Below are 6,707 nucleotides of genomic sequence, written 5' to 3'. Positions count from 1 at the left end.
AACCCATTCAAATCAGTTCTGAGTTACGGCAATCCTAAAATAAGCCCATCATGGGTTTTTCTTAGCAAGATTTGTTCAGAGTGAGATCATCATTGGCCTTCTTTAAGACTGAAAGAGTGTGACTTGCTCAGAGTACTCAGTGTTTTCCAAGGTCAAACCCTGGTCTCCGGAGTTATCGTCTAACAAACTGCAGGCAGTCCCCAAGTTATGAACAAAATAGGTTCTGTTGGTTTGTTCTTAAGCTGAATTTGTACGTAAGTCAGAACAGGTACTTTTTAAAAAGTAACTCCAGCTAACGCTATATATTTTTTAGCTTTGAATAGTATAGGGAAGCGTTAACACCTCTGTGTTTATTGTTTGCTACCTGTACCCCTGTTCAGAAGATTTCACCTCAGTTTCTGTCCTTGTGATAACTGGATTTTGAAAAATGTGGCTTGTTGTGGAAACAAGGATTGGTGAGTAAGCTTCAGTGGAGACACCTTTATCCCGTCATAACTCTTTCAGGAGTGAATTTCCATTTCTTGGGCTAGATTTCTCTCATTCTGTGTTGTCTTACCCCCAGTTTTAACTATGAGTCATTTGTAAGTTGGATGTTTGTAATACAGGGATTGCCTATACTTCATTTGCTCTTAATTCAGCATGTATAAAGGATTTTTTCCCAGGTTTTTGTCTTGATTCGTATGTCTAGTTGGGGAAGATGCAGTGATATATCCACAACTGTCACTTCCATCACGAGTAAGTATATGCCACTTTGTCTTCCTTTCCTCTCCTCTCTTGTGCAGCTTGGATCAGTCACAGAAAGCAGTTTCCTTCCATTTGTATTAATCTGTCAAGGGCTATTTGAAGAAGTCATCTCTATAGTTCAGCGGCTGGACCAGATAAACCACTTCCTCCTTTCTTCTGCGCTTTGAGCAAGGAGCTCATCCCTTCCCTAGCATTTTGTACTAAATTCTCATGCAACACCCAAGAAAATTGGGGAGAGGAGGAGGCAGCATGAAAGTACATTTGGTAACCACACTCAACTCTTCCCAAATACAAAAAGGTCTGACTGAGTAGGAGTGCATATCCTCTATTATTTTGTCCTTGTATGATGAGGTGAATAATTCGTATTGTTTTTTCATCCTATTGTCAAAGGAAATTAATGTGTCTCCAAAATATTCTCCCCACAACCACATGTCCAAAAGGATTGCAGAGGAATTATTCTGTGGTGAAATACATATGGATTTTTGTGTGTCAGGTGCACAAACCACATTTTTTCTATGTTGGAAATGTGCTTCTTAGAAAATGGTGTTTACTGCACAGAATATCTGGATTTGTGGATTTTTTTTACACATGAACTACAAATATTTCTCAAATAATAATTCCTTCTATACACTTTGAGATGTTTGAATACAGGCTAAACTATCACAAGTTTTGATGTTGTATTGTTCTTCCTGACATGATTCAAGACATAATCTCAAGAAACTGAGGATTTTTGGCATTGAAACAAACAAACAAAAAAATCAGTCCCTAAGTGAAAGTGTCTTGTCCATTGGACAAAATTTGAAAAAGAAAATACTTTTAGGACTAGAAATCCTAGAATCCTGCCAAGTGGCAGGCGATTCCGGAAAATATTTTTTGAAAATAACTTAAGAGTCTGGCCCCCAGTTTCTCAACCCTGTTGCTAGCACTAATGATGGTATGTTGTTGTTGTTGTTGTTGTTGTTGTTGTTGTTGTTGTTGTTGTTGTTGTGTGCCTTCAAGCTATTTCTGACTTATGACTCTCTATCAGGGGCTTTTCTTGGCAAGATTTGTTCAGAAAGGATTTGCTATTGTCTTCCTCTAAGGCTGAGAGTAACTTCCCCAAGGTCAGCCAGGAGTTTCCATGGCAGAGCAGGAATTTGAACCCTAGTCTCCCAGTTTCTTAGCACTCAAATCACTGTACTACACTAGCTCTTCATTCTCAGTGCCATGCTGAAAAATACAACTTTTGGCCGTGTTCAGTATCCAGACATGGCAAATAGCTAAAGCAATTCACCATCTGACTGTGGAACTCACTTAGAAATTCTCCAGAAGTGAAGTACAAAAAAGTGAAATGGCTTTTCTCCTATTCTTTGATATGAAGGCCAAAGCTTAGTCCCAGATGAAACATGTAGGAATAGGTAGGCAGGCAGCAACCTGTTTTGCAAGACAAGAAATAATAAAAGGGAGAACGCTCTGAACAGAATTTGTTCTGTAATACTCTACTGCCACCAACTGGGTCTTTTAAAGTAAAGGTAAAAGTTTTCCCTTGACATTAAGTCTAGTCGTGTCTGACTCTGAGGGTTGGTGCTCATCTCCATTTCTAAGCTAAGAGCCAGTGTTGACTATAGACACCTCCAAGGTCATGTGGCCGGCATGATTGCATGGTGCGACGTTACCTTCCTGCTGGAGTGGTACCTATTGATCTACTCACATTTGCATGTTTCGAACTGCTAGGTTGGCAGAAGCTGGGGCTAACAGTGGGAGCTCACCCCGCTTCCTGGATTTAACCTGCTGCAGGAGGAAAGCAGAGTAAAAAAGACAAGCACATAGATTCTATGCTGAGTTTTATCCAATACCAGTACTTTGTCAGATGTAGAGTAATATCATTGGTGCCATCTAAGCCCAAGACTGTTGACTTTGACAGCCAGCAGATCTTCAGGATTTTACAAGTGGGATTTTCCTAAGCCCTCCATGGAGTTGTATAGTATTACCTGGGTCTCATTCATATTACATACTTGTATTAATTCGACATTAACGGCAGTAGTTACCTCCAATGAAATCCTGGAGCAAGGTTGTAGTTTAATGAGATTTACAAAAGGAGTTCCTTAGCTAAGGATTTCAAAAGCCCCTCCTTCAAATGCCAATATGCTTTCAGCCCCTATTTTTATCCCTTAGAATTAAGAAATTCTTCACTTTCTGTGGGAACCACTTGTGCTCATCCTCCTCTCTTAAATTAAGGATTAGAGGATTAACCTTTGCCATTTCCTGATATGACAGGCGTGCTTTGACAATTGTTCTTTATGCAATTTTCCATAACTAACACTTAAATAAAATCTTGGTGCTGTTAATACAGGGAACCTGACATTTATTGACTAGATTCTGCATCTGAAAACAGGACAAGGAAGTGGGATTCCTTGATCCAGGTTTTCATTCAACTAGCTGGAAATTTAGAAAGTAGGGAGTGATCTCATTCATTTCTCGTAAACATTTATAAGCATTTACTTCTATCTAAATAAGTACAGGTTCTGGCTTAAGGACTACAATTCTCCCACCTTCTATTGTTGGACACATGGTTCTAAACTGTGTTCAAAAGTAGGGGGCGCTGACACTTCGTTTCTAAAGTTCTTTCCAAATTTTGGGGGGTAAAAGTTTCAGAACTCTAATGAAACTTACAAATGTTCATAAGTACTTTGTTAATTGCGGTAGTGATTGTGCAATAGGGAAAACATCAACTGGCAGTGTGGATACTTCAGGGGCTTCCCTCTCCCTCAATTTTTGAGCTACCCTGATGAAACTTGCTACCATGGTAGAATACATTTACCACTGTCAGCTCATCAAATTTCAGAACGTTTGACTTATCCATGGAGTTTTGGCGAATTTTCAAAGTTTTTATATACAAAAATTAATAATAAGGAAAATCTGTTCCTGGTTTGAAAGTGTTATTTCCTGTTTTATTGTGTGGTTTTTACTTTGAAAGTAGTTGTTCTACTCCAGAAACTTTGTTTTTGTGGCAGAAATTGTGTTAAATTGGTGGAGACTCAACAAAGCAAAATGTGCTCTAGGGTGATGTCATTTGCGCAAAGACAGTTTTTGCTGTGTAATAAATGTTTGCCATGTTTTTATGACAGAACCAATTAGGAAATGGCATTTATAACCCAGGAACAGAAATCACAGTACAGACATCTAGACTGACCTCCTTCTTCCGGGCAGAAGGGCACCATCCAAACTCTCCTGACATCCATTTGCTTCCTCTATTGAGTTGGAGGGGACCCTCAAAACACACCCATAGGGGTCATTACTTTTTTTTATAGCCTGGCACAGAGATTGGCTTAGAGCAAATCAATCATCCCCCCAAAAGTGACAACAGCAATCCCCTTGAATGTCTGTCTATATGACTCACAAGTAACCACAGAACTTGAACTTAGCACAGATTTATACTTTTATACTTTCATTTTATTTTATCATTACTGATTCTAAATGGCTGGCTGGCTGCCTCCCCCACAATGCCTTCCTCATGGCAATCGGGCCAAAGTAAAAGTATTGGTTTTTTTAAAGCAGTTTATGTTCTCTTGGCTTTGCAAAAGTTGCTTAATGCTTGCTTACTTTAGACTTCTTTGCAGATTCAATCAGTTTATTTATTTTATTTAATCTAACTATAAACTGTGACTGCTACAGCCAGATATTTGGGTCTTTCAGCCATCATTTGGCTACTGAATAGCTTTGCATTCTGGGAAATGTAGTTTATGGTAGGGCCTTCTGCAATCTCTACCATTGGGGGCCTGGCCTTCCCAAACTACAGTTAAGATGGCTGTGATTAGCCACGGCCACAATGCCTCCCTTATGGTGGCGCCGGCGAAGATGGGGCTAAAGGAATGAGATTTTAAAAGCAGCTTTACCAAAGTTGCTTAATGGTTATAGTAAAAATTAAACTGACACATCCAAATGTTACAGAACATTTGCGGGAAAAAAATTGGTGATTCAAATTCTAAATTCCCACCTTTTCTGCATGCCTTGGAAATCACTTTGTATGTTCAAATTTAACGAATTAGACACAAGTTCCGATTTTAATCCGAAATTATGCACCAGCCTACTGGACATTGCTCAGTTATGGGTGCCTTCAGAATGTTGTTAGTAATTTCGTTCCACACTTTGATTTTTTGGGGAAAAATCACTCCAAATAATAAAAATGGTTCACTATATTTACAGCCTCAGAAAAAAGGTGATGTATGGATGGGCGTAGGTTCCATCTAGGGGTGCAATTCTAGGGATCCATATGGGAGTTATTGTTGGAATCCCATCAGCTGTAGCAGAATGGCCAGTGATGTGAATTACAGTCCACCTAGAACCAGAGGACAATTTCATCCACTTTAGGGAAAAATGTGATGCTACAGAATGCATGCAGGCCATGGGTGATAGTGACATTATTAGGAAATATCTTTCAACATGTCATAGCAGCAGTATGTGTGGCTGGCAGGGAGTGATCAATAGGGATCTACTCTGCACAGGCAGGAAAGGGAAGATAAGGATTTACTCTTCTTTCAGGCTCTCTATTTTGGCTGCTTGCTCAAACAGCAATATTTTCTATGTGTATACAGTGATTATGGGACCCAGCCATCTAGGCCTGGCCTACACAACCTGTGACCCTCCAGGTGTTTGAGACTCCAATTCCCAGAAGCCCGAACTAGCTTGTCCAGTGGCCAGGAATTCTGGGAACTGAAGTCCAAAACACCTGAAGGGTGACAGGATGTGCAGGCCTGTCTAAGTTAATGCCACTGTTTCTCTTCTAAATGTGGGCCAAAAAGGGTTATCGGCAAGTTCAGTGATTCCTTGGTAGGCATGTCCACGTGGAAAAAGTTCCACAAAGGTAGAAATACAGTCTGACTCTCATATCCATAGTGGATATGTTCCTGGACTATTATTTTATATGGGACAAATAACAGGTAATGAGAAGAAGATGTAGTCTGTACAGGAGGCATTAAGTTGATAAGTGAAACTATGTATTTTGGCTCAACATACACCTAAAAGTAATTCAAGAGGGCCACCTAGTGAAGAACTGGATTGCTGCACCTTCCTTTATAGGATTTCTGACACAGATCACAGCTAGCTGAATCAAACTAGTCTCCTGTTTTAATATTGTATGTTTTATGTCGATTTTATCGATTGTTTTACTGATAATTGATGTTTTATTGGTCTAATTGTTTTATTGTTGTATCATTGATATTTGATTGTTTTATCGAGCTAGGCCCCATGTAAGCCGCCCCGAGTCCCTTCGGGGAGATGGGGCGGGGTATAAAAATAAAGTTGTTATTATTATTATTATTATTATTATTATTATTATTATTATTATTATAAAGGTAAGTAAGTAATGCGTTGTCTTCATCTTGGAAAGAAGTCACGAGTGGAGTGCCGCAGGATTCCGTCCTGGGCCCGGTTCTGTTTAACATCTTTATTAATGACTTAGACGAAGGGCTAGAAGGCACGATCATCAAGTTTGCAGATGACACCAAACTGGGAGAGATAGCCAATACTCCAGAAGACAGGAGCAGAATTCAAAACGATCTTGACAGACTAGAGAGATGGGCCGAAACTAACAAAATGAAGTTCAACAGGGATAAATGCAAGATGCTTCATTTTGGCAGAAAAAAATGGAATGCAAAGATACAGAATGGGGGATGCCTGGCTAGACAGCAGTACATGTGAAAAAGATCTTGGAGTCTTTGTGGACAAGTTAAACATGAGCCAGCAATGTGATGCGGCTGCTAAGAAAGCCAACGGGATTTTGGCCTGCATCAATAGGGGTATAGTGTCTAGATCCAGGGAAGTCCTGCTCCCCCTCTATTCTGCCTTGGTCAGACCACACCTGGAATACTGTGTCCAATTCTGGGCACTGCAGTTGAAGGGAGATGTTGACAAGCTGGAATGTGTCCAGAGGAGGGCGACTAAATGATGAAGGGTCTGGAGAACAAGCCCTATGAGGAGAGGCT

Source organism: Anolis carolinensis, chromosome 2 (assembly GCF_035594765.1).
Source record: "Anolis carolinensis isolate JA03-04 chromosome 2, rAnoCar3.1.pri, whole genome shotgun sequence".
NCBI classification, from domain to species: Eukaryota; Metazoa; Chordata; class Lepidosauria; order Squamata; family Dactyloidae; genus Anolis; species Anolis carolinensis.
The sequence above is the reverse complement of the archived record's forward strand: the minus strand, read 5'-3'. Positions refer to the sequence as shown.